This window comes from Dendrobates tinctorius, unplaced genomic scaffold, assembly GCF_039654945.1.
Source record: "Dendrobates tinctorius isolate UK_male_01 unplaced genomic scaffold, ASM3965494v1 ptg000163l, whole genome shotgun sequence".
NCBI classification, from domain to species: domain Eukaryota; kingdom Metazoa; phylum Chordata; class Amphibia; order Anura; family Dendrobatidae; genus Dendrobates; species Dendrobates tinctorius.
The window spans coordinates 7,493,061-7,520,043 of NW_027361830.1; the positions used below are offsets into that span (position 1 = coordinate 7,493,061).

General features: G+C 42.1%; 1 protein-coding gene across 3 annotated transcripts in view; it reads left to right on the plus strand.

Annotated features, from left to right (window-relative positions):
• BCL2 (BCL2 apoptosis regulator) overlaps nt 1–26,983 on the plus strand; it is a 283,465-nt gene that overhangs the window by 34,102 nt on the left and 222,380 nt on the right. The window lies entirely within an intron of this gene.

A 26,983-nucleotide genomic window follows, 5' to 3' on the forward strand; every position in this document is an offset into this window, starting at 1 on the left:
CCCGTCACATGACCCGCCCCTTCCCTGCTGCACTTTCACCGGCAATGTGAAGACTGGGTGAGGCGGACCGGCGTGGTGGGGGGGAGATTGGCACCGGGGGGAAGGGGGCGGAATGGCGCGGCGAGGAGGATTTGTTACTGTGTGAGGAGGGCTTCTTTATGTGGACGGGGAGGGCCTGTTGCTATGGAGGGTGGGGTTGTTTCTACAGAGGGCATGTTTTTAGTAGCGTAGGAGGAACCGACCAGTTGTCATTTCAATGCCATAACACACCCCGCCTTGGACGTTCTGTTAAGAATATCTACAAAACCATGCAAACTAGTGACATAAAGTAAATTACTTATTGTCACAATTCTGTAGCCCAGATATGCCCTGAGATTATGTGAAAAGCCCGGACAACCCCTTTAATCTGCCTTGAAAATAGAAAAGCCATATTAAACTTTGGCAAAAAGAAACATCTAAAGAAACCAACCCAATTTTGTAAAAAATTCTTTGGACAGATGAAACTAAGATCAACCTGTACCAGAATGATGGAAAGAAGAAAGTATGGAGAAGGCTTGGAACAGCTCATGATCCAAAGCCCACCACATCCTTTGTAAAACATGACTGAAGCAATGTGATGGCTTCCAATACCAATAGTGATGTTCTGACTGAAGGCAGAAGCAGCCAAATGAATTCTGAAGTGCACAGGGCTATATGTTCTGCACAGATTTAACTGTACTTGTTTTGAAGAGTCATTCTGTGTTGACGGATTCTCTTTAATGCATAAAGACCCACAAACAAGCAACAACTGAATTCAGCTGTAGTAAAGGCCTGGCAAAGCATCACAAAGGAAGAAACCTAGCATTTAGTGAAGTACATGGCTTCTAAACTTCATGCAGCCATTGCCTGCAAATGATTCTCTACAAAGTATTAAAAATGAACATTTTATTTATGGTAATGTTAATTTGTCCAATTAGTTTTGAGCCACTGAAATGAGGTTTTGTTGAAAAATATTTGCAATAACTAAACTTTTCACAGAATTTTTGTTCAACTCTTTTAATTAAACCTGAAAGTCTACACTTCAGTTGCATCTGTTTCATTTTAAATATTTTAAATAAAAAATAGTGGCATACTGAGCGCATGCAAATCACGAAGATTTGGTTACTGTCCTAATATACAGTATTTCTGAACGTGACTCCGATTCTTCATGGTGTTTATGTAAACACTTTCAAAAGTCACAATTTTTTTGCGCAACACGAAGTTGCCAAAAAATGTTACTTTTGGCTCACCAATTTCAGACCGCTTCCTGAAATTGGGAGAGACAGGAGACGGTACGGCTACTCTCACCTGTCAAATTCATCAGAAGTGGTTGCATTTCTTACAGGAGAAATGTCTTGTGGACTAGAGTAATGTTTTTGGTGAGGCGCACAGAGACACAAGCCTCTAATAAGATGTGATAAATTCATTAAGTGAATAAGTTAATTAATTTGGTGCATCCTATTCCTGCACTCTCCTCTTAATAAATTTGGCACATCTAATTGTTAGGAACGGCGGAACGCACTAAATAAAATAAAGTGTGTTCGCAGCTCGGGGTCCACCGTGCAGTAGGTGGTATAACCGCTGCTAGATGGTGGCAGAAGCAATGTGGCAGTAATGTGCACAGGGTTAACGTCACCCAAGTGCACAGAGCAACCTCTGTTAAATCACAGAGATGCCTATGAACATGAACAAAAGAGCTGAGCCTGTTAAGGTCACAGGTACTCAGAGTAGTTACACACATGGAATAAGGTCACAGGAGTAGCCCAAGATGGCGGCACAAACTCCCTCTAGACCTACCATGTGTGTAGCGTCGCAGCCGCGAACGCTTAAGTGGGCTGCTACTGCAGCGCGGCGTAGGACACTGCCGCTATTTGACAATGCTAGACGCAAGCGCAATGTCGGACGCTAGCAGCTGTGGACAATGAAGCAGAGGCGCGCTGGTACTAAAATCAATCCCTCACACAAGCGTAATATCAAAGGGTAGGGGTTTCAAATGAGTCATTCACCAGAATCATGCATACATCGTCATTCACACAGCAGTAAGTATAGTCTATACTAGCGCATGGCGGAAAAGCCATGCGCGCCTTTTATAGCAGCCGGGACCTTCCGCACGCCTCCAGATCTCTGAGATGGACAAATGAGATTTGGAGCAGGACCTGAGCACATGACTCCCGATCTCCAATGGGAGATCGTCCCATGAGCATGCTCAGTAGGAGGACAGAAGGACTTAGCCTCAGGAGAGATTTGCTGCAAGGCAATCTCCTCTGCAATCTCTTCTGCAGTGGATAAAGAGCAGGAGACTGCAGAATGTGAGGGTCTGGACTGCTGCATAGCGACCCCAGAACCCTGACTCCTAACATAATTACTGCATGACTCTTGAAGAATGGCATATGAGACACCAGTCTTAATGAATTGGGGTCTGTGTCCATTTTTTTTTTATCCAGAGCTACCTGTTTGTTAAAAATGCTCTATACCTAGATGAATTACCTTAGGGATCTAGTTTCCAAAATGTAGTCACTTATTGGTTAGTTTCTGCTGTTTTAGTACCTAAGGAACATTGCAAATGCGACATGGTGTCCACGATCTGTTCCAGCTAAGTTTACCTCCAAAAATGAAATAGTGCTCCTTGCCATCCGGTTTTACTGTGTGCATAAACAGTCATTTTTGACCATCTATGCGGGCGACACTCAGATCTACCTCTCTGGCCCAGCTGTCACCTCTCTGCTGTCCAGAATCCCAGAGTGTCTATCAGCCATATCCTCCTTTTTCACCCCTCTCTTCCTAAAACTCAATGTAGACAAAACTGAACTCATTATCTTTCCTCCATCTCATGTATCTTCCTTACCCGATCTATCTATTAGGGTAAACGGCAACACGCTCTCTCCCGCACCTGAAATCCGCTGCCTCGGAGTAACTCGTCTCTGCCCTGTCCTTCAAACCACACGTCCAAACTCTTGCCACCTCCTGTCGCCTCCAACTCAAAAATATTTTCAGAATCCATCCCTTTCCTCAGCCCTCAATCGACTAAAACTCTTGTGCATGCCCTCATCATTTCCCGCCTTGATTACTGCAACACCCTCCTCTGTGGCCTCCCTGCTCTCTTGCACCACTCCAGTCTATCCTCAACGCTGCTGCCCGACTAATCCACCTCTCTCCTCGCTACTACCCTGTCTCTCCCCTCTGCAAATCCCTCCACTGGCTCCCAATTCACCAACGAATCCAGTTCAGACTACTAACACTGACCTACAAAGCCATCCACAACCTATCCCCTCCATATATCTCAACTAATTTATCAACATCTTCCCTCACGTAATCTTCGATCCTCCCAAGACCTCCTACTCTCCTCCACACTTATTCGTTCCTCACACAACCGCCTCCAAGATTTCTCCCGAATATCCCCTATCCTCTGGAATTCCATGCCTCAACATGTCCGATTATCCACCACCCTCAGATTCTTCAAACGGAACCTGAAAACCCATCTTTTCAGGAAAGCTTACAGCCTGCAATAACCATTCTGCCGCCTCACCACCGCCCGAGCCGCCGCCTCAAAACCACCAGAGGTGCTGCACCCCCGACCTTCTGTCTCTTCCCCATTATCCCGTAGAATGTAAGTCCGCAAGGACAGGGTCCCCTCCCCTCTGTACCAGTCTGTCTTTGTAAATTTGTTTACTGTTAACGATATCTATAACTTTGTATGTAACCCCCCTTCTCCTGTACAGCACCATGGAATTAATGGCACTATATAAATAAATTAATAATAATAATAAATCTATAGCTTATTGCCGCATTTAGGCAAAGTTACATAGCAGATTACAGTTCCCATTTTTTCCTATTACCCCTTGTACAACTGAAACATTTGTGGCTAAGGTAATATTTTAGCGAAAAAAGGTAATTTTTCATTTTTTTCAGACCATTGTCTTTTTAATTCCTGTGATTCACCCGAAGTGCTAACAAATTTGCTTGACAGTACAGTAGTTTTGAATAATTTGAGGGGTGCAGTTTTTAAATATCACTTTTGTGGGTTTTCTAATATATTGGCCACTCAAAATGCAGTTGAAACCTGAATTGGTCCATTCAAAATAGGATTTGTAAATTTTTATAAAGAAAAATTACTGCTAAACGTGACCCTTCTAACATCATAACTTAGTAAAAGGATGTTTGAAAAATGATGCCAATGTAAAGTAGACGTAATTTTTTGTGATGTGACTATCTGGTTTAAGGGTATTAACATTCAAAGGGTACAAATTGCTAGTTTTTCTAAATTTGTTAAATTTCAAATATTAAAAAGAGACATCTTGAAATTATATTACCACTAAGAAAGTAAAATGTGTCATGAAAAAGCATACTGGGATATGAGGAAGCATGGCAAAAAGGAGGAGGAATGCTCAAGCTTCCAAATTGATCCAAAATTTATTAAATAAAATGTGAAAAAGGAGTCATGACTCCTTTTTTGAATTTGGAAGTTGGAGCATTCCTCTTTTTTTTTTTTTTCATTGTTTGCATGTGAGACTACACGGGTTCCGTGCTTCCGCACACCACAAGCTGCTTCAGGTGAGCTGGTTATCCCTTTCTATTTTGGTATGTGGAAGCATGCCAAAGTTGCTTCCACATAAAATGACGTGACTGATTTGAAAAATGGGGTTTGATCATTAAGGTAATATTTGGCTCCTGCCATGAAAGCGTTAAACTGTAAAACATAAATGCCTGAAATTAGGTGTCCTGTCCCTGATTCATGCCATTGATCAGGTTGCATTAACCTCTTAACGACCGCCGATACGCCTTTTAACGGTGACATTTAAGGGTACTTATTCCTCAGTGGCGCTGAGAAATAAGGTTATAGCGCCCCCAGTGTCGGAAAATCTCCGGAATCTCGGCTACTAGGGAAAGCTGAGACCCTGGAAAACATGATTCGGGTCGGTTTGTACCGACCCCATAGCTGAGACCCTGGAAAACATGATTCGGGTCGGTTTGTACCGACCCCATTGTTGAGATCACCATTATTCACGGAATATCGGCGACTGTACAAAAAAAAAAGTCTGGTTTCTTATTTATTTCTCTCTCCTCTGATATGATTGAGCATATCAGAGGAGAAAGAAATGGGGTCCCCCGAGAGCCCTCCCAGCACCTATGATGATCCCTGGTCCCTCCGGCTGTGTCCCCCTGGCCCTCGGCGTCGTCTTCTGGGAAAAAGAATGGTGGGCGTATGCGCAGTGCACCTGGCAGTGCGGTCACCAACAATAGGAGATTTCTCCTATTGCTTTGTTTTGTTCACTGTGATAGGGTATATCACAGTGATCAAAATAAAAAAGAAAAAGTAAATCAAACCCCCTTCATCACCCCCTTAGTTAGGTAAAAATAATGGGAAAAAAAACATTTTTTTAAATTTTTTTCCGTTAGGGTTATTGTTGGGGTTATAGCTAGGGTCAGGGTTGGGGCTGTGGTTGAGGTTGGGGCTGTGGTTGAGGTTGGGGCTGTGTTGTGTTAGGGTTAGAGTGGTGTTTGTGGTTAGGGGTGTGTTGGGGTTAGGGCTCTGTTAGGATTGGAGTTAGAATTGGGGGCTACCCACTGTTTAGGTACATCAGGGGGTCTCTAAACGCGACATGGTGCCCGCCATTGATTGCAGCCAATTTTGCATTCAAAAAGTCAAATGGTGCTCCCTACCTTCTGAGCCCTGCATGCACCCAAACGGTGGCTTTCCCCCATATATGGGGTATCGGCGTACTCAGGAGAAAGTACACAACACATTTTGTTGTCCATTTTCTCCTTATACCCTTGTGAAAATAAAGTTTGGTTCCAAAGTAAATTTTTTGTGAAAAAGTAAAAAGTTCCTTTTTTCCTTCCACATTGCTTTAGTTCTCGTGAAGCACCTGAAGGGTTAAAAAAAACTTATTGAATGTGGTTTTGCACCTTGAGGGGTGCAGTTTTTAGAATTGTATCTTTTTTGGGTACGTTCTGTCATATTGACCCCCAATCTCGCTTCAAATGTGAGGTGGTCCCTAAAAAAATGTTTTTTGTAAATTTTGTTGGAAAAATGAGAAATCGCTGGTCAACTTTTAACCCTTATGTCCTAACAAAAAAAATTGTTTCTAAAATTGTGCTGATATGAAGTAGACATGTGGGAAATGTTATTAACTATTTTGTGCGCTATGACTTTCGACTTTCTGATTTAAGGGCACAAAAATTAAAAGTTTTAAAAATTGCAAAATTTCTTTTTTTTTTTCCATAAATAAACACAAGTCATATCAAATAAATTTTACCACTAACATGAAGTACAATATGTCACAAAAAAAGTTTCCCAATCAATGAGATCCGTTGAAGCGTACCAGAGCTATAACCTCATAAAGTGACAGTGGTCAGAATTGTAAAAGTACCAAATTGGCTCTGTCACGCAGGATTTAAACAGTTTGTCTGGCCATAACATATTTATCACTTATCCATAGGAAAGGTCATCATCTATTTGAGATTGGCAGTTAGATACCCATACCCAGCACCTCCACCCATAATGGGCTGTTTTTTGCTTCGGATGTAAGCACTTGGAGCGTAGCTGCTCTGCAGTACGGGGCTTACTGTGGTTGCTACACATTAAATGGAGCTGCTTTTTGTATCTCTGTTCAAAGTGCTTACATCCGGCGGCTGCAAAAAGGAAATAACTTATAGGTGGAGTTACGACAACCAGCACCCCCACTAATCTGATATTCATAACATATCAGTCTTCAATATTTTCTTATTGAACTATCACTTGACAAGTTCCTGTGAAGATTTATTTCATCTTCATTCTGTAGGGGCATACCACTACTCTGTCTCCCAGCTTCCTGATTGGGCACTGACGCTTCTGCTTGGTTGAAAGTTCAGGCAAGAAGTTTTGTCACATTGATGGCCTTAGCTGTGTGTGGTCCGATGGTGCTATGAGACGTCATTCCTTCAGTATGACTGGCAGGATAGGGCATTCTATCTAGCAAGGTGAGTTGCTGGAGTTGGGGCCCAGTGGGACGCTTTTGCCCTTTTTTTTTTAAGCGGGGGAATGTCGGCCAAGTACCTTCCCAATTTTTTTTTTTTTTTACATCTTACCCTGCAATAAGTAAATAAATAGTAGTATCTATTCATTATTTTTTATTTTATTTTAGGTTATATTATGCTAAAATTAAAAAGCAAATATCTCTTTATATTTGGACTAAATTGTAATGAGAAAAATGTAAAGTAAAATGCTGAATTACCAATCCTTGATTTCGATATCGTAAGCCTAACTCTCAAAGCCAGAGAACACAAAATAATGTTGCAGTTTGGCACCATGTTTAATGACCAAAATTATTGACTCTGTAAGATTAATTTTTGTGATCTAATTATTTCTTTATTGTACTGGGGTTGAGCACAAAAAATAAATCCCAGGGCCCTCTACAGCATCCAAATCGTAAACTTCAGCTGACCTGCAGAGACCTGTGAACCTCTTCCTATTTGTCGACATCCCTTCTGTGAATATTAGGTCGAATGAGAAAATCACGTACGGGTCACACTGCAATGATATTATGCAGGATTAAGAGGTTGGAGATGCCATCAGATAGTACGTATATAGTAGGCCTTTGGTCCAGTGTCTACCAGCATGACCGTTGGACCATGGTCCTGAATCTTTTTGCTTTTCGCTTTATTTACTCCTTGTTAACATCAGGCACGAGGCTCAATTGAAAAAAGCTATAATGATTTTCCAAACAATACCTTAGATCCCGTGCAGGAATAATTTTGTAGTTATTGACGGATTAGGGCTTCCCGTAGACATATTGGAGTTTCCAGACTTTTGAGTATAGTTATTCTTATGGTAATTTCAGAAGTAGAGCATTACCTCTGGGTAGACGAGGTCATGGTGGATGGCCTATATGCATTACATGGGTCAGCACAAAATTCTTGTAAACACATGGCACAGATATTATTTGTTAAATTACACTGACATATACTTGTATCTGGCATTTGTTAAACGTCAGTTAACCATTAGATGAGAAACTAATTTCATTGTGATTTGGCAGGAATTGCTATAGGATAGCAAAAAAAAAAACTACAGAGAGCAATTAAGATTAGTTTTTAACTCCTATAAATCCTGATTGTTTACATCTGTGTTTGCAACAAAATGATTTGGCCAAATCCACAATTTAGGGGTTTTCTTCCTTTTTAGCAGTTCCTCAAAGAGGTAGCTAATATATGAAATCCTCAGTCTGTGCTTCTCCGATCTGGGAGCGAGCGCTCCCCACAATTCTTATAGATCTATTTGTAACAGCCTTAGCAAAAAGAAACTTGAGAAAGTTAAAAGCTGTGAAAGATCAAATCATCCATGTTATTGTTTACTGGTTCAGAAAACTGGTACTCTAATTAAACTGGTTACCATACTAATTAACAACTAATAGCTAAACTGCCTGACTGGCTCTACGACTACTGCCTCGTAATATCGCCTTATATTACAGGAAAGGAATGTTCCAAATACAGATGAGAATCTTCTAAATCTCACTTTACCACTGATTTCACAAATTGACCTTTAAATGTGTCCTGCGCCAATTCACATCAGTGACTTGTAATAACGTGAATAATCTAAAGGTCGTTCACTGCACATATTAATTCTGTCCTAAAATGTCTGGGGGTTACCTTTGGCTGTCACACCATGTAAGTAGTCGCATAACTTGAAATTACCTGGTGATAACCTTTGGTCATTCATGGAGTGCTAATAGCCAAGTGTAAGGCTAGGGTCACAGGAGCGGATTCCCTCATCCAAGAGAATCATGTCGATTATGCAAATCACAATCTGATCAAACTCTTATCAGAGTGTGATTTGATGGACAAAAAGAAAAAAATCTCCGTCATCTCCATTCTGTCAGTCTGTGAAAATGCAGAATGCAGGTTCAGTCCGATGTTTTCCACTGACTCATTGACTTGCGTGGCTGAGTGCAACCGATAATCTGATCAAATTTGGGTATACTGACTCATTGACTTGCGTGGCTGAGTGCAACCGATAATCTGATCAAATTTGGGTATGCTGTTTTGTTTTTTTTTCTGTCGGACATGTGCATGGCCCCATAGAATAACATTGGTCCAGGAGTAATCCAGTGTCTTACCAGATCCCACTTGGATCGAAAATACGGTCATGTGCCCCAGCCATTAACATGGGTTGGTTCTTGCAGTGGGACCGATCGTCATTGTTGCACTTTTCTCATTATTCAAATCCTATATCCTCTATAGTTCTGAATTACTGGATTCTTTAATGTTTGCCACCACTTAGTCCAATATTTAATGTTTTACTTGGATCATGTTACCACTGTCCTACCATTGTAATTTTGTCAAATGCTGATCCTAAAATGTAGTATTTTATTGTTTAATTCTTCATTACTTCGTAAATTCTCTGCTTCTTTTACTAGTTATGGTCTTAGAACTTGTATGCATACAAAATGGCACACCATGAGTAATAAACACACCATTAGTCGTAGGACTTTACAGCCCATTTTAACAAAAATATATGGTAAAATCATATATATTATAAGAATTAAGTTAACTTTCTGAGGCTTGCATAGAAACTTGATTATTCTTATGAGCCAAAATACATCTTCTCAACATCTGTATTACTTCATTATATCTATATGTTTATGTTATTGTAAGGCTTCAGTGTACAAATGGAAGCTGCTATGAAATTAGTACAGAATTACCAGCTGTGGACCCAGAACCTTTCCCGTTGGATGATGCCTTGGTTTATACTACAACACTCAGCTTTCTGCTGTCTCAGCCAAGGAGTGCACTTGGGGACACCTAGAACATACTGTGTTCATTCTGGATTTCCATTTTTATGGATTATTTAGGAATACAAAATATAAACATAATTTCTAACAGGATAGACCTATTGGGCTTCTTGCTGGATGTTAATGCTGAATTTGCATAATTTGATGAGCTTTTCAACCATCTTATAAAGTCTGTTGTCATGATACATTGCAACCATTGGAAAGTCGCCATGTAAACTGTATACAAATATTTACAGCCTTTTTTGAAAAAAAAAAAAAGATAGACTATTGTGTTTGTCAGAAATATGCCGAGAGCAGTTGATGATGCAGAAAACCTAGTCTGCTGCTATTCAACATTTTTTGTATTGTAGGACCGCTAAAGAAATTTTGGTTTATTTTCCCCTGCAGTTTTATTCTTCTGCACAAAATATGTCTATTTAAAGATGTATATTGTAATATATGCAGGTAAGTAATTTGTTACCTCTGCAAGTAATGAATGAATAGTTGATGTTTTTCTTGCTCTGTAAATTACCAAATCTTAGAGCCAACAAGTGAAGAATAATCTTGATAATCAAGTCTCTGTTGTGACTCCGGACTATAAATTCCTTGGAGAGACACCAAAATCTGCTATGCCTAATTTTCTTGTAAAGTACCTAATTATTTCGACCATATTTCCTTTATATAAATGGAACACACTTGCGAAATGTTACTTGATATTAATTTCCAGTTAAACTAACAAAACAGAACCTCAATTAATGGTTTTGTTTTCCTTATTTCCTCATAGTAGGACTCTGTGAGAACATTACTCAAAGTCCATTAGTGATTTGTTTTCCATTGAACTATGCTAGCTAATTTGTGATCTTTGGTGCAAAATCTGTGACATATGGGATCCCTGCTTATCAGCAATCTACCAGCATTGTTAGCCATCATGGAGTAGCCTGTGCCCTGGACTGTGTAAATATGTCATTTCCTTTTCTTTGATTGAAATGTGATGTCCATCTGGTAGATATCAAATGTTTTATCGCACGTTCTGAACAAATTTGTAATGAGCTGACTTATCTGTTCTATAAATAATTGGGCAGGTGCCAAGGAGGTGCATGGATGCAAAGGAGTCAATACATCTCTGAATTAGCTTGAAGTAACCAAAGTTCTAGATTCTAAATGAACCTTTTAAGTCTGTTACTCTGAAGTTTAAAGAGTACCTAGCACCATTCTGGGGCATAATAAAAGAATGGGCAGCCTCAGATTGAGTTTTATAATATCTGTTAACAAAAGTATTTAGAATGGTCCCTAGTGTCCTTCAAAAGAGCTTGACTTTTCATCAAAAGTCTGGTCTGACCTTCTGGGTTATGGGATCTTGTGTGTCCATGGGCACTTGTGGCCGTTTATCCATTTGGTAATGGCAATCAGGCAATGGTTTGTTGTTTTAGAGGGTTTCTATACACGGTGGTTGAAATTTTAAGATGTTAAGAGTGTGAAATTATGGTTTCTAACCTAAACCTAGCTAAATCTAGAAGAGCAAACTGGTCATATGAGCTTGCAGTCTAATATCGAGTCTCTTAATCAGAAAACCAATGTATGTTAATGGTCGATCTTGGAGAATGAAAACTTGATGGTAATTGTGTAATGCAGATATTTCAGCAGCTAGTCCATGCACTGATCATTGTCCATCTTCATGTACCACTCTTATCGCATTCTCCCCGGAAAATGCTCACATCTCGTTCGGGCGTGAAATCATGCTGATTTCTTGTCTCCTTAGTTGTTGTAACTTGTTCCAGAGTGGATTGGTAATCGAGTTACATAACCAACATGTATGGTACATTCACTCCTAGCATTATATAGTGGGGACACCTGGAAGATGCTAAAGGATTGAATGTACGAGCTGCTCCACTAAGCCGTGCTGCCTGCGTGGAATGCTGCCATGTTACCATGGATATGACTTTCACACCAGAAGGACGTTAAGTCAAGCACTTGATTTGTTGTGAAGCAGAAGAAGAGGTGTATGGAGAAACACAATACGTACGGTTTTGGTCTGATGATTCTAGGGCTCCAAAACACAGTCCAGATAATGTTGCCTGGAAAGTTGTAGCTTGCTGCTTTATAATACACAAGACGTTCTGCTGGAAGGGCTTGTTTTCTAATTGAGTCAAAAATTCCATCAGATGAACTGACATCCAGAACTATTTCTATCTGCTTAATGAGCGTTGAGCTACACACCTGCAAGGAAATAGATCACCAAATGATTTGGCTCAGGATCTGCCTAAAATATCACTAGTTTCCTAAAGATAAAAATGCTTGCAGGATGAGAACAAGATGCTGTTACTTATCCTGTCTGTTTTCTGCGTTACAGCAAGCGCCTGGCTGGGTTGTGTGACTGTACACAAAGTTAGACGAGGGTCACTCTACTGACTTGGAGTGGGGGAGGCAAACAATGATAAAGAGCTACAACAACTAGAGCAACAGTAGAGCAGATATCCAAAGCAACTTTTTTTATTGCCTTCTAAGCCCATGAGATGCGCCATTTGATTGTCTGGCGTGGGGAAACTATTCCACTTTTCCTTTGCACTGATTTTGATAAATCACTCCACTTTGTACTAAATCTTTTTTTTTAAAGGGGGTATTTTCAAGTTTGGAAGTTGTCCCCTATTCATGGGCTAGGCGAGAGATTCCCAATTGCTAAGGGTGCCACAGCTAGGACCCTCATCAGTCCCGAGTACCGGGCCTCTGAAAGCCCTGTGTGCATGAAGCAATGGTCGATTATGCGCACTGCTTCTCCATTCATTCTTAAAGGGAATCTGTCACCCTCCGGGAGGTATATGACCTATTAATAGAAATGTTTCACTAGTCCTACCTGTATGCCTCATATTATCGGTCTTGTTGTTGAGAAATGTTATATTCTTTCCTTATGCTATTGATTTCTTCCAGGCTCTGGGGCGTGCTGTGCCTGGAAGAAATCCCTGCCTCCTGTCTTCATTATAATACTACCCCCCCCATGCACGTCATTTATGGTACTGGAATCCCATTCCTGCGCCCAGAACTCCCTACACAGTATGTATCTTTTCCTCTCTTCTATGGGCAGTGCATTAAGGGATCTTCCGCGCAGGCCCCGGCGACTTCCAATCCAGTGTACTCAGGCGTGCATGACGATAACGTGCTTTCCCTATGACCACCCTGCATAGTCATCACTATGTACACATGGTTCCTAGCGATGACTGTGCAGGGAGAAAGTGGGGAGAACACCTTATTGTCGCACAGGCCAGAGGTCGCAGTGACGCGCCTGCGCAGAAGATCCCTGAATACACTGCCCTTAAAAGGGAGGAGATGGTACGTATTGTGAAGGGCACAGAATTGCAGTGCCAGAACTGACGTGCATGGGAGGGGGGAGTAGTATTACATTGACGACAGGGGTAGGGTTTTCTTCCAGGCACCGCACACCCCGGAGCCTGGAAGAAATTAACATAAGGAAAGAATATAACATTTTTCAACAAGACCGTTAATATGAGGCATATATATAGGACTAGTGTAACATTTCTATTATCTGTATGTCCATATTAATAGATCATGTACGTCCCAGGGGGGTGACAGATCTGCGACCGAAAATGGCAGTTCTAGTGTTCCAAATTTCTTTCTTTACAGCTTTTACTGCATGATCAATCTACGTGCATGGACAAGTGCAACAGTTGAATGCTGCTGTCAGAAATCCGCATGGCAAATGCTTAAACTGCAGCGATAGGCGCGAACTCCAGTCGCTGAAGTTCCAGGCAGGTGCTAGCTATGTAACACAGCCGGCATCTGCCTGGTAAGAAAGAGATTAAACTCCTCAGCCAACTTAATGCTTTCCTTCGCTACTTGTGGTGAAAATGTCCATCACAGTTTATTAAGGAATTATGCACATGGGAAAAGATTAACACACTAAGGACAGATTCACATATCCTAGTACAGACCGTAATGAACGGACTCCTCAGGTCTCTTGACCCCCAACTTGACAGCATCATATGTGTCCTCTGTCCAAGGGCATGTGAACATCGGCTCATGGAGCAATAGCAGGAATTGTCCTTTGTCCAGGAGAAAGATGGCACCAGGATAAACTGAGAGGAAGGCAAGCCAGCGGAAGCAGTTTGATGCTCTGGGCAGTTTTTGCTGGGACTCTTGGGTCCTGGAATTCATATCAACATGTTTTCTGCTTTTATATTCCTTGTGGTCCTATGACCGTAGCAGAGGAAATCTCATTGGTTCCCTTTCTCTTACACGCTATTAGTTGTCTTCCTTTACTGTACATGAGGAAAGTGCAATGGAAAACGTACCATTACTCTCCTGTCCTCACGTGTATTTCTCTTATTATTTATTTATAGAGCATCACTTCTTTCTCTGTGCTGCACAAGAAAGTAATAATAGCTCATTCACTTGAACACTTTTAAAACATAAAAAAACTGACTTTTTTAATACTTGTTTTGGTGATTTATTTTTTTAGTTTTTTCTTTATAACTTTATAGCTTTATGTATTTTTACATACAGTGTATCCTTATGTTATACAATAATAATCTTGCATCAAAGTGGTTTGACATTACTGTTTTGTGCACTCACGTGACTTTCACTGACTCACCACACACGTGCATTTTTTATGCTATGTTCACATTCTTTGGCATATTTAAGGGGAAATTGTCACCTAAAAACCTCTTATTAATCTGCAGGATAATAGTGTTCTGAACCTGCCCAGCACCGCACTTGGGCCCCCACTGGTAGGAAATTGCGGTAACTTTATTACTCCCGGTAGCATTCTAGTTTTAGTAACAGGGGCTCCGGCGGGGGTGCAGTCACTGCTCTGTGTATGGATAGCGGCGGCTGTAATAACGCCCACAACACTGACTGACAGCAGGTCATCATTAATATCGGCAGTCAGTCAGTGCCGGAGACGAGGTTACAGCCACTGTTCTCTATATACAGAGCGGTGTCTGAGCCCGAATGCTGCCAGGGCAGAATAAAGTTAATTTCCTTCAAGCGTCGTGGGTTTAAGTGCTGGGCAGGATCATAATGCTATCAACCTGCAGATTTACCCTCATATCTGCATGTTAACAGCATTTTTTGAGTTGACAAGTTCCCTTTAAAATGTTCAAAAAGATTCATAAAAAATGTTGTAGTATACCAATCTTAATCAAGAGCTTGCAATGTGCAGATGTTACATGTGAACACATATTTATTGAATATTCAGATTTAGGGATAGGAGCATCCACATTTCATTTTTCCATTATATTTTCTATCCCTAATGCCCTATCTTAAACTATATAATTTATTTGCATTTAAATATTAGATTGTCATTTTATCTGCAGACTGGCATTGAGAAATGCTGAATAACTTAACTGTAACAAGTAGGGATGAGCAAAAAGAAATACCCTGGTCCAGCTTTGTGTACTGCACAGACAATTCTCTGGCCAGCATCCTGGGTGCCTCTGCCGATTACTAGGCCTCCACGGGGTGACGCATGTCATAATGTTGCATGAGGCTTAGTAACAAGGCTTTAAGAAATATTATGACCTCACATGAGGCCTGGTAACTAGGCATCAACTAATGTCATGACCTTGCAAAAAATTATAAGTGAAAGTGGCACCCTGTATAACAGGCTGAAAATTGTTGATGCAAAAGTGGTTCAGGCTACCAATTAAGGACCAACTGGACACCTGTCCAGGTTAGTTTTTATTCTCATCTCTAGTAAATTATATACCAAGTCATTTTTCCTGTTGTGTTTAAAACCCTATTTTAACCCCCTTCCGAAATCGGGCGTACTATTACGGGCTCCCTCCCTTTGATGTGTGCTCTGGCAGTGAGCCCACATCTTTCCTAGCACAGGTCAGCTGTTTTGAACAGCCGCCAGTGGAATCGCGATCCACCCTCAACTACTAACCAGTTAAATGCCGCTGTCAAATGCTCACAGCGGCATTTAACATGCACTTCCGGTGCAGAATACCTCACTTGCTATGAGCGTCACCAATTGGTCGCCTCTCATAGCAAGTGAGGTATTCTGCTACATACAGTGATCTGATCATCGCCTGTCTGTAGCAGAGCCGATCGGGTTATGTCATATTCTAGTCTCCCAAGTGAAAAAAAAGTTTTTAAAAATATAAAAAAATAAAAATATTAGTTTAAATCACCCCCCTTACGTCCCATTCAAAATAAAACAATTAAAACAAACATGCACATATTTGGTATCGCCGCTTTCAGAATCGCCTGATCTATTAATTAAAAAAAAAGGATTAACCTGATTGCTAAACGGTGTAGCGAGAAAAAAAGTCAAAACGCCAGAATTACCGTATATACTCGCGTATAAGCCGAGATTTTCAGTCCATTTTTTGGGGCTGAAAGTCCCCCTCTTGGCTTATACGCAAGTCATATACCGGGCGTCGGCCGGGGAAGGGGAGCGGGGGTGTCAGATCATGCTCACCTCTCCTGGCATGTCTCTTTCAGCCACCCCGTGCTTATTCCATCTTCTCGGCGCTGTTCTTCCTGCCTTCAGCGGTCACGTGGTGCTGCTCAATACATATGCGCATATGTAATGAGCCGCTCATTACATATGCGCATATGTATTGAGCGGCATCACGTGACCACTGAAAGCGGGAAGAACAGCGCCGAGATGGAATAAGCACGGGGGGCTGCAGAGACATGCCAGGAGAGGTGAGTATAACGGAGGGAGCCATATTGACCTATCCCCGTTCCGCCGCTGCGCGTTGCTCTGCTGTCTTGCTTCCTCTGGCAGTGATGTTCAGGTCAGAGGGCACCATGATGTTGTTAGCAGGCGCCCTCTGCCTGAACAGTTACTGCAGAGCCGGCAATGCTGAGGAGAAGCAGTGACAAGGTGAGTATATAGTTTTGTTTTTTTCTTTAATTGAGGCAGCGGCATTGTAAGGGGCCACTAATCACAGTGCAGCATTGTAAGGGGCCACTCATCACTGTGCAGCATTATAAGGGGCCACTCATCACTGTGCAGCATTATAAGGGGCCACTAATCACTGCAGCATTATAAGGGGCCACTAATCACTGCAGCATTATAAGGGGCCACTAATCACTGTGCAGCATTACAAGGGGCCACTAATCACTGTGCAGCATTATAAGGGGCCACTAATCACTGCAGCATTATAAGGGGCCACTAATCACTGTGCAGCATTACAAGGGTCCACTAATCACTGTGCAGCATTACAAGGGTCCACTAATCACTGTGCAGCATTACAAGGGGCCACTAATCACTGAGCAGCATTACAAGGGGCCACTAATCATTGTGCAGCATTACAAGGGGCCACTAATCACTGTGCAGCATTACAAGGGGCCACCAATCATTGTGCAGCATTACAAGGGCCACTAATCACTGTGCAGCATTACAAGGGGCCACTAATCACTGCAGCATTACAAGGGGCCACTAATCACTGTGCAGCATTATAAGGGGCCACTAATCACTGTGCAGCATTACAAGGGGCCACTAATCACTGTGCAGCATTATAAGGGGCCACTAATCACTGCAGCATTATAAGGGGCCACTAATCACTGTGCAGCATTACAAGGGTCCACTAATCACTGTGCAGCATTATAAGGGGCCACTAATCACTGTGCAGCATTACAAGGGTCCACTAATCACTGTGCAGCATTACAAGGGTCCACTAATCACTGTGCAGCATTACAAGGGGCCACTAATCACTGTGCAGCATTACAAGGGGCCACCAATCATTGTGCAGCATTACAAGGGCCACTAATCACTGTGCAGCATTACAAGGGGCCACTAATCACTGCAGCATTACAAGGGGCCACTAATCACTGTGCAGCATTACAAGGGGCCACTAATCACTGAGCAGCATTACAAGGAGCCACTAATCACTGTGCAGCATAACAAGGGGCCACCAATCACTGTGCAGCATTATAAGGGGCCACCAATCACTGCAGCATTATAAGGGGCCACCAATCACTGCAGCATTATAAGGGGCCACCAATCACTGTGCAGCATTATAAGGGGCCACTAATCACTGTGCAGCATTATAAGGGGCCACTAATCACTGTGCAGCATTACAAGGGGCCACTAGTCACTGAGCAGCATTACAAGGGACCACTAATCACTGTGTAGCATTACAAGGGGCCACTAATCACTGTGCAGCATAACAAGGGGCCACTAGTCACTGAGCAGCATTACAAGGGACCACTAATCACTGTGTAGCATTACAAGGGGCCACTAATCACTGTGCAGCATAACAAGGGGCCACCAATCACTGTGCAGCATAACAAGGGGCCACCAATCACTGTGCAGCATAACAAGGGGCCACCAATCACTGTGCAGCATTTTAAGGGGCCACCAATCACTGTGCCGCATTATGAGGAGCCACCAATCACTGTGCATCATTATAAGGGGCCACCAATCACTGTGCATAATTATAAGGGGCCACCAATCACTGTGCAGCATTATAAGGGACCACTAATCACTGTGCAGCATTATAAGGGGCCACCAATCACTGTGCAGCATTATTATTATAGCACCATTTATCCCATGGCGCTTTACATGTGAGGAGGGGTATACATAATACATACAAGTACAGTAATCTTAAACAATACAAGTCACGACTGGTACAGGATGAGAGAGGACCCTGCCCGCGAGGGCTCACAATCTACAACGGGATGGGTGAGGATACAGTAGGCGAGGGTAGAGCTGGTCGTGCAGCGGTTTGGTGGATCGGTGGTTACTGCAAGTTGTAGGCTAGTCGGAAGAGGTAGGTCTTCAAGTTCTTTTTGAAGGTTTCCATGGTAGGCGAGAGTTTGATATGTTGTGGTAGAGAGTTCCACAGTAGAGGGGATGTGCGGGAGAAATCTTGTATGCGATTGTGGGAAGAGGAGATAAGAGGGGAGTACAGAAGGAGATCTTGTGAGGATCGGAGGTTTCGTGCAGGTAAGTACCGGGAGACTAGGTCACAGATGTACGAAGGACTCACGTTGTAGATGGCTTTGTATGTCATGGTTAGGGTTTTGAACTGGAGTCTTTGGGTAATGGGGAGCCAGTGCAGGGATTGACAGAGGGGAGAGGCCGGGGAATAGCGGGGGGACAGGTGGATTAGTCTGGCAGCAGAGTTAAGAATAGATTGGAGGGGTGCGAGAGTGTTAGAGGGGAGGCCACAGAGCAGGAGGTTGCAGTAGTCAAGGCGGGAGATGATGAGGGCATGGACTAGGGTTTTTGCAGATTCTTGGTTGAGGAATGTACAGATCCGTGAAATATTTTTGAGTTGAAGTCGTCAGGAAGCGGAAAGGGCTTGGATATGTGGTTTGAAGGAGAGATCAGTGTCAAGGATAACCCCGAGGCAGCGAGCTTGTAGGACTGGAGAGAGTGGGCAGCCGTTTACTTTGATGGATAGGTCTGTTGGGGGGGGGGTCACGTGAGATGGGCGAAATATGATTAATTCTGTTTTGTCCATATTAAGTTTTAGAAATCTAGCGGAGAAGAAGGATGAAATAGCAGACAGACATTGAGGGATTCTGTTTAGTAGGGAGGTGATATCTGGTCCAGAGATGTAGATCTCCGTGTCATCAGCATAGAGATGATACTGAAAGCCATGAGATTCTATGAGCTGTCTGAGGCCGAAGGTGTAAACGGAGAAGAGAAGGGGCCCTAGGACTGAACCTTGCGGGACTCCGACGGATAGGGGGCGCGGTGAGGAGGTGGTGTGCGAATGGGAGACGCTGAATGTCCGGTCTGCTAGGTATGACGCAATCCAAGATAGGGCCAAGTCTGTGATACCAAGAGATGAGAGGGTCTGAAGTAATTGGGAATGGTCCACTGTGTCAAAGGCAGAGGACAGGTCCAGGAGGAGGAGGACAGTAGTGTCGCTTGGCCTTGGCAGCTAGTAGGTCATTGGTGACCTTAGTTAGGGCAGTTTCAGTGGGGTGGTGTGCCCGGAAGCCGGATTGCAAGTGGTCAAGGAGGGAGCAAGAAGAGAGGTGGGAGGATAGTTCAAGATGGATGTGTTGTTCCAGTAGTTTTGAGTCATAGGGGAGAAGTGATATAGGGCGATAGCTAGATACAGAGGATGGGTCAAGAGAGGGCATTTTGAGGATAGGTGTGATTGAGGCATGTTTAAAGCTTGAGGGGAAAACACCAGTTGTTAGTGATAGGTTGAAGAGATGGGTTAGGGTTGGGATGAAGACTGTGGTGAGGTTTGGGATGAAGTAGGTTGGGATCGGGTCAAGTCCACAGGTAGTGAAATGTGATCTTGAGAGTAGAGTGGAGAGTCGATCTTCTGTAATGGTGGAGAAGTTGGTTTTGGGGGAGGAGGGCAGGGAGGGTAGGAGGAAGGGCACTGGGGGTTGTTGACCAAAACTGTCTCTGATGTTATCAATCTTCTCCTTGAAAAATGAGGCAAAGTCATCAGCTGAGATGAGTGGAGAGGGAGGAGGTGCTGGAGGGCGGAGGAGAGAATTGAAGGTGTTGAATAACTGTTTAGGGTTGTGAGACAGGGAGGATATGAGAGATGAGAAGTAGATTTGTTTTGCTGCAGTGAGTGTGGCCTTGAAAGTAGTGAGGGACTGTTTGAATGTGATGAAGTCCTCATTGGAGTGGGATTTTTTCCATCTCCGCTCAGCAGCCCTGGAAGCCTGTCTCAGTTCTTTGGTCTGACTGGTGTGCCAGGGCTGTCTGTTGATTTTGCGAGTTTTGGTATGTTTGAGAGAGGCAACTGATTCCAAAGCTACAGCTATTGTGGTGTTATATAGAGCGGCAGCGGCATCCGCATTGTGTAGAGAACTTATGTCTGTAAGAGGGAGGAGGGATTCAGACATTGAGTGTAGATCGAGATGTTGAAGATTTCTGCGAGGGTGTGCGAGTTTTTGAGGTGGGGATTGTGGACCTGAGGAGGAAAGAGAAGAGAATGTAAGTAGGTTGTGGTCAGAGAGAGGAAGAGGTGAGTTAGAGAGGCTAGATAGGGAGCAGAGGCGGGTGAAGATGAGGTCTAGTGTGTGGCCATCTTTGTGAGTGGCTGCAGAAGACCATTGAGTGAGGCCAAAGGAGGAAGTGAGAGATAGAAGTTTAGTGGCAGCTGAGAGGGAAGTGTCAATGGGGATGTTGAAGTCGCCCAAGATGATAGTGGGGATATCAGTGGAAAGGAAATGGAGTAGCCAGGTGGTGAAGTGGTCAAAGAAGGTGGTGGCTGACCCTGGAGCGCGGTATATGACAGCTAGTTGGAGGGGGAGTAGATGCGCACAGAGTGCACCTCGAAGGAAGGGAGGGTAACAGAGGGCAGCAGTGGGATTGGGGTGAAGGAGCAGTTATCTGACAGGAGAAAACCAACTCCTCCACCATGCTTGCAGCTGGGGCGGGGGGTGTGGGAAAGGTGGAATCCACCATATGAGAGTGCAGCAGGAGAGTCTGTGTCAGAGGAGGGTAGCCAGATTTTGGTGATGGCGAGGAAGGAAAGTTTGTTAGTAATAAAAAGATCATGGATGAAAGAAAGTTTGTTGCAGACAGAGCAAGCATGCCACAGAGCTCCTGTTAGTGGGACTGGGGAAGCTGGGGTTGGGCGAATGTGTATAAGGTTGGAGTGGTTACGGAAAGTTGTGATTGGGTGTGGATGGGAGGTAGAAATGACTGTGAGAATGTGATGAGGAGGACCAGGATTTGGAGAGATATCGCCGGCAGTGAGGAGGAGCAGAGAGAGTGTTAGCAGGTGGGATCAGGAGAGGGCATGAGGGGGCTGTCTGTGTTTGGAGACAGAGGATTGTATGTTGAGGAACAGATCTGAGGAAGAGGCGAGATGGATTGGAAGGATTGAAGAAGAGATGAACAGTTCCTTACTAGGTGTAGGGATTAGTGGGGTTATCAGAAAGTGAAGGATTATAGGGGTTAGAGTGGAAACAAACAGAAACATTGTTTACAGTGACTCTTTCCAGTTACCTTCTGTTCCCTTGTTCAATTCTGGATTAATTCATATTTTCATATCATCTCACACTTTTAAGATACACACTTCTAGGATACACACTGCAGACTTAAGTCTTGGCAGACTTGTGCTATGCAATATATGTGCTACAAAGTGCATTCAGGTGTGAAGCTGAGAGGAGTGGTCTGTGCTCCTCTTGGTCAGATAATTAAGAGTGGACCAGATGCATATGATCAAGCCAAAGTAAACAAGGTCATAAATAATACTGGGGTAAATCAGGGGGTTAGTTGAGAGACATACCAAGTGAATGCTATGTGCAGAGGTAAGAAGTCTTTGTGGAAAGCTGAGTGACGTACCAAGTGAATGCATTATAAGGGGTCACCAATCACTGTGCAGCATTATAAGGGGCCACTAATCACTGTGCAGCATTATTAGGGGCCACTAATCACTGTGCACCATTATAAGGGGCCACTAATCACTGTGCAACATTATAAGGGGCCACCAATCACTGCAGCATTATATGGGGCATATGTTATTATGGAGCATGTTATTTACTGTGCAGCATTAATAGGCATATTTTTGTATGGAGCATCTTGGGGAACCCATCATGAACTTTATGGAGCATTATATGGGGCTATCATGAACTTTATGGAGCATCTTATGGGGTCCATTTTATTTTTGAAATTTACCAGTAGCTTCGGCATTTTCCACCCTAGGCTTATACGCGAGTCAATAAGTTTTCCCAGTTTTTGTGACAAAATTGGGGGTGTCGGCTTATACACGGGTCGGCTTATACACGGGTATATACGGTACTTTTTTTGTCACCGCGACATTGCATTAAAATGCAATAACGGACGGACAAAAGATCGTATCGGCACCACAATGGTACCAATAAAAATGTCAGATCAGCACGCAAAAAATAAGCCCTCACCCAACCTGAGATCACAAAAAATGGAGACGCTACTTAGATAAAAAAGAACCAAGACATATTTGGTGTCTATGAACTCGTAATGACCTGGAGAATCATAATGGCAGGTCAGTTTTGTCATTTAGTGAACCTAGTAAACAAATAGCGTTTTCCTGTACACGATATGCTAAAATCTATATTGTCGTTCAAAAATACAACTTTTCCCACCAAAAACAAGCCCTCACATGGCCATGTTGACGGAAAAATAAAAAAGTTATGGCTCTGGGAAGAAGAAATCGCCTTTCTTCCACCCGTGATGAGCACCCCCTGGTCCTTATTATGGTCCTTTTGAAGGAATAAGTTTTGTGCCAGTCTTTTGTATTGACCACACATCATTTATATGTGTATAGTTAAACATATCTCCTCTGAGATGTCTTTTTTTTTCTAAGCTAAAAATCTAATTGCATGGAATCCCACAATCCTGAAAATGAAGGTGACAGAGGGAGCACCACAACCCTTTTACATGAGAATACATGGACCTTATCTACTTTGTGTAATTGTCATTTTGTAAACGTTTTTTCTATATTTGGCATTTCTGGTTGGTGGGCGTCCAGGTCCTGAAACCCCCACAGCCTAGTCAAAACACCACTTTCCTGCTTGGGCTCCATACATTGAGCAATGTACAGGTTCATTAGTAGGTCTATGGGTCTATACCTGTGTTTCCCAAACTCCAGTCCTCGCGGACCCCAACATGTCATGTTTTCAGGATTTCCTTAGTATTTCACAGGTGATGGAAGTATCATCAAGACATCAGGAATTCTCTCACATGTGTAACGGTATGGAAATCCTGAAAAGATGACCTGTTGGGGTCCGCGAGGATTGGAGTTTGGGAGCCACTGGTCTATACGTTCACTGTCTGCAGTGTAAGGACCCAGAGACATACTATTGAATACATACACCGCTATGTGTGTACAGCTCATGTAAGAGCTGTTAACTTCAGAGTGATATTTTGACCAATCAGTGGAGGTCTCTGGAATTGGACCTCCACCGATCAGGAATACAACGTAGCTCCTATAATATGTAAAAACCTTCAAATGAACAGTCACACTTTAAATGGAGTCATGCTGATATTCCCTGCTCAGTAGGGAGTCTAAAGTGCCACAGGATAAGAAAGAACTAAGAAGTGGCCACAGCACTAAACGAGCACTGTAGCCCCTTCATTTTTGGATCACAGCAAAAAATATTTCATCGTTTTTAAACCTTTTACATATGACTCTAAAGCGAAGTAAAAGCTAAAGCTTTTTGAAATTTCCAAAGGATTGACCCTGTACTCGCTGCTTCATGTGAATCACAGCTGGTAAAATCTCTGATGCAATTCAAATTATTAGGATTTAGAATAATTGGAAAATCGAGCACGTGATTACGGCTAGAACAGTTTACATGTAAAATTAATTTTAGCTCAGACTTCTTAAAATAAATTAGAATGTCTAGACTGTAAATGTGTTTAGCTGTGCATTGTATAACAGCAAAATACAAGATATTTGCTCTTGGATGAGTCACTATTTTTATTCTTTCCAGTTTTTGCTGTAAGAAATAATCCTAATATTTACCACAGCTAACTAGTTTTGATATAATATTTAGTCTTTGTCCAACATGGTACGTCACATCGACTTCCTTTGTTATGGAAAGTGTGCACAACATTTAATCAAAAGAAGCACATTGTTTGAATGGTTCCACTGACCGTTTACATACCATAAAACAGGTACAACTGCTGCGGAATTTAGGTGCAAAAATTAAATATTTTTTATGGCTAGTTAGTGGGGATATGACCATTCTCCGTGCTCACATTTGTCCCTTATAGAGATATTGGATTCGAATCATTGAATGTTCAATGTCTACAGAAAAATAATAGTTATGGAAGAAGGTGAGGGAAAAAAATGAAAGCAACAAAAAATCCCTAATCTTTAAAGGAAAAATATTGTTTTTACCTATTCCATTTCACTTGATGGTTAAAGAGATAACTTTAGAAAATAGATATTGTGGCTAGATGATGAATCAATTCAATTACAATTAAATTGTATCAAGACAAATTGTTTTGAAAGATCAAAAAAAAATTGAAAATATCATCTTGAAGTTTTATGATCTGTATACTACCCAATAACCTGATACTTTGTTTTACTGGATAGTCTTTTCTTTTTCCCATTTTTATCATGTTACCATATGACTAATTTCATTATCACGACTGATGTTGTTCTCGTCTCCCTACAAAACATGGCCTTTATGTAATACATTTATACTTTGCTAAAAGTCCCAAGATTGATCCAAGGCTATCACGAGGCAATTCATCAACAACGTGTACCAGCATCCTTTGGCACAGTTTCAAATGGATTGTTGCTGCTTTATTAGTTTATCTGAATTGAATTTACAAGGTATAAATGACAAAACTTAGTGCATTTAAAGAAGCACAAGGATGATCAAAGGCACGCTAATTGTCAGAATGATACATATTGACTCTAGTTAATATATGACCCTTACACATTGAATGGCACTGCTTACACATACAGCATATAAAAGTTTGGGCATCCCTGGCCAAAATTACTGTTATTGTGAACAGTTAAGCAAGTTGAAGATGAAATGATCCCTAAAAGGGTTAAAGGTGATACATCTCCCCCACCCCTAAAATACAAAGTGTCAATTTTTACATTTTAAAAATGACAGAAAGGAAAATGGGCCAATGCAAAAGTTTGGGCATCCTTGGCAATTTGTGTGCTCAGATAACTTTGACCAAGGTTTCAGACCTTAGTTAGTCTGTTAGGGTTATGGCTTGTTCATTATCATCGTTAGGAAAGGCCAAGTGCAAATTTCTAGGCTTTATAAAAAATTCAGCCTCTAAGCTTGTGCTAAAAAACATCAGCCATGGGTTCTTCTATGCTGCCTAGTACTCTGAAAATGAAAATAGTGGAGGACCACAAAGCAAAAAAAAGCTACAAGAAGATAACAAAGCATTTTCAAGTTACCCTTTCCTCAATTCGAAATGTAAGTATGAAATGACAGTTAACAAGAACAGTGAAGGTCAAGATAAGGTCTGGAAGACCAAGTAAAATTTCAGTAAGTGCTGGTCGTAGGATTCCTAGAGAGCCAAACAGAACTCCCGCTTGACTGCAAAAGACCTTCAGAGAGATTTAGCAGACTCTTGGAGTTATGGTACATTGCTCTACTGTTCAGAGACACCTGCACAAATACGGCCTTCATGGAAGAATCATCAGAAGAAAGCCTCTCCTTCCTCACCATAAAATTTAGCATCACGAGTATGCAAAAGAACATCTAAAGAAGCCTGATGCGTTCTGGAAAGAAGTCCTGTGCACCAATGAGGTTAAAGTAAAACTCCTTGGCCACAATAATCAAAGGTATGTGTGGAAAAAAAAAAGAGTACAGAGTTTCAGGAAAAGAACATATTGCCAACCATTAAGCATTGGGGTAGATCAACCATGCTTTGGGGTTATGTTGCAACCAATAGCATGGTGAGGATTTCACTGGTAGAGTGAAGAATACATAGCAAATTCTTGATGCAAACATAACACCATCTGTAAAAAAGCTGAAGTTGAAAAGAGGATGTCTTTTACAAATGGATAATGATCCTAAATAGATGTCAAAATCCACAATAGACTACCTCAAAAGGTGCGAGCTGGAGGTTTTACAATGGCCCTCACTATCCCCTGATCTGAAGATCACTAAAAATCTGTGGCTAGACCTCAAAATAGCAGGGAATGCAAGACAACCTAGGAATCTCACAGAACTGGAAGAATTTTCCAAGGCAAAAATGGATGAAATCAATAATTGAAAGACTCTTGGCTGGCCAATGAAAGCATTTACAAGTTTTGATACTTGTAAAAGGGTGTGCTGCTAGGTACTAACCATGCAGGGTGCCCAGACCTTTGCATCGGCCCAGTTTGTAATTTTTAAAATGTAAAAAATGACACACGGGTTTTGTTTCTTAATGAAATGCAAAGGAAATGTGTCCTCTTCAACTTTAGCCCTTTAGAGATCATTTCATCTTCCTTAAATGTTTACAATAACAGTAAATTTGACCAGTGGTGACCAAACTTTTCCATGCCACTGCTGGTGCCATAGATTTGGGATTCTTTCTTTTTGGCCTGATAATGTTTGATGACTACACTGCTGCTATTCACCGCTCTTCATCGTAAGTGTTACTGACTCCATTGTCTGAGAATGTGTAATGCCATTTACAACATTCTTACATGGAGCATTTTATATCACAAATACAATAAACATGGAGATCTCAAATAACTTTCTAATGGTCCAAGCTTCCCATTACAGCCTTGATATTGTGACATCAGCTGTGAGGAGCACGGCATTGTTGATGTAGCTTCCCATCATTCATCAGGTAGATGCTATTGTAATAT